Genomic DNA, 2,473 nt, shown 5'->3' with positions numbered 1-2,473 from the left:
TTATAGGCTATCTTTCAATTTTTACTTTTGTTAGTATATTTTGTAATAAAAATTTCACATTTGAGAATGCAGTTTTTAAATATGGACCCAGTAAGAAAACAATCTCAACTTAAACCTGGAGTCTGGAAAAATCAGACACAGTTAAGTAATCTGCAGAGAGGAACTTGGGAAAAGTCCAATCAAAATGTAAAATTTCACAGTTTATGATGGAACTTATGACATGAGATCATAAGAAGCCTTTCAGCTTTTGCCTGATTCTCTGGAACCCACTTTCTGAAGAACAGCTAGCTGACATGTGAGGAGATTAACCTAGACCGCCCTGCTGTGAGGAAGCCCAAGCAGTTACAGCCTTTCCCATGCTTCATCTGTTGTGATGACTCCCAAACATACGTGCATTTGGCAGACCTCACTGAGCCTCAGAGTCATGTACTCGCAGGTCTATTTCACATCTCTGCTTGCAAGGCCTGTCCCACAAGCATCACAGTCTTAATTTTTGAGACTACTTGACTTCTAGTCCTCCCAAATCTCTCTGCCCTTCAATTTCTCATCTTGGGATTGGTTCCAAAATCCACCCAGTACTCCAATCTAAATCTAAGAGTAAGCCTTCATTTCTCCTCTATCAAACCCACAACTAATACATCCACAAATACTATTAATTCTGCATCTACCAATGTACCTTGAATTTTTTTCAGTTTTCTTCATCTCCATTGTCTGCATCATCATCTCTTTCAATAGTCCTCCTTTCAACAGCCTCCCAGCCTTCTTTCCTGCCATGTACTCACCAGCTACAATCATATCTTTATTATTTTTTAAAAATATATTTTATTGATTTTTTGCAGAGAGGAAGGGGAAGGGATGGAGAGTTAGAAACATCAATGAGAGAGAAACATTGATCAGCTGCCTCCTGCACACGCCTACTGGGAATGTGCCCGCAACCAAGGTACATGCCCTTGATCGAAATTGAACCTGGGACCCTTCAGTCCACAGGCCAACGCTCTATCCACTGAGCCAAACCGGTCAGGGCTACAATCATGTCTTTAAAATGTTAGCTGGATCTTCCCATGCCCCTACATGAACACTCAAATGGACCTGATTTTGAACTCCACTGCAGTGCTGGACCCTTAAATAGCCACAAAAATATGAATATCAAAGTCTTTTTTTTTCATAATTGAGATTTTATTGTTTGCTTTGAGGATCAGTACACAGACATTTCAATTTGCACACAATTCTTAACATATGTACCAAAATGTAAAGTCATGTAGTTGTGGTTCTTTCCTAAACAGTTATTCCAGTGACTTTCCAGCTTAAAATTTGGAGGCTAATTTTCCTTAATAGAGTATCAAGTACCAATATCTTCAAATGTTGCTATGCTGTTACATCAAAGTCTCACTAATTCACAATTTAATATCACATATACTACATAATCAAATTTCCAATCTTTCACAGCACATTAACAAAGTTATTAGGAAAACTGGACTACCACACCAAAGATGTTACAGATGCACAAAATTCTGACAGGGAGAGCCAAGATCAAGGAGTGGTTTTCTTTAGGAAACAATTCTACCAAAAACATGTGAATAGACATAATTTAAAATGTTCAAGACATAGCAAACTCATGACTGACTCCAAATTGCCATTTAATATGCTTTGTATTATAGGATATAAAAACGATCCCCATCTATGGAATGTTAAGCTCACACCCAAGACAATGAAAGTCTCCCATATTCAATATCCCACTATTTTCTGGTTGTGCCAAAAATAAACAACCAGCAAATGATTTCACACTTAAAACATTGGGCTGAGTTGGAATTCCCTCCTTCTTAAAAATGTTTCTAGAGCTACTAAAAAAACTTGCATTTACAAATTAGTGATAAAAATATTCCTCTGGATTGTACAAGAAGGGAGCCAGGGCCCACTGATAAGACATGGTGCATGACATTAATCAGACTTGGCTTCTTTTTCTCCTGCTTCACCTGAGGCTGGACTTGCCTCGCTTTCTGTTTCTCTGTTTTCCGCAGGTGGGTCTCCTTTAGGTTCCTGGTCAGCCACTTTGGCCAGCTTTCCCTTCTCCCCCTTCCCCTCACATTTGCACTTTTTAGTCTGCAGATTTATCCTTTCCTGCCGCCTTTTTGGGCTTCGTTTCCACTTTTGCAGGAGCAGGATTGGCTGACAACCTGGCCAACCTCCTCTTGGGCTCCTCCTTGGTCCCCCCTTGGCAGAGCTGACCTTCCTCTTGGGCATCATGGCAGCAGATCAGCACGTGCTGGGTGCCTGAGGGCCGAGGCATGCTGAGTGGCTTCGCTGCTGCTTCTCTTGCTGCCCAAGCTGCTTGGACCCCATCAAAGTCTTTCAGACCCTTTTCCTCATGGGTATGGGTTGTTATGGCTATGGGCATAAATAAAATTGAGAACATCAGGAGGCAATATTATAACATTGGGCTAGGTGGGAAATTTTATTTATATATTTTTTTGTG

General features: G+C 40.5%; 1 pseudogene across 1 annotated transcript; it reads right to left on the bottom strand.

Moving 5' to 3' along the window:
* Positions 1–1,938: 1,938 nt before the first annotated feature.
* Positions 1,939–2,241, bottom strand: LOC308254740 (non-histone chromosomal protein HMG-14-like; annotated as a pseudogene). Its single transcript has one exon. The product of its transcript is annotated as a non-histone chromosomal protein HMG-14-like (transcript).
* Positions 2,242–2,473: the final 232 nt, after the last annotated feature.

Source organism: Plecotus auritus (genome assembly GCF_963455305.1).
Source record: "Plecotus auritus genome assembly, chromosome: 7".
Lineage (NCBI taxonomy): Eukaryota > Metazoa > Chordata > Mammalia > Chiroptera > Vespertilionidae > Plecotus > Plecotus auritus.
The sequence above is the reverse complement of the archived record's forward strand: the minus strand, read 5'-3'. Positions and strand labels throughout refer to the sequence as shown.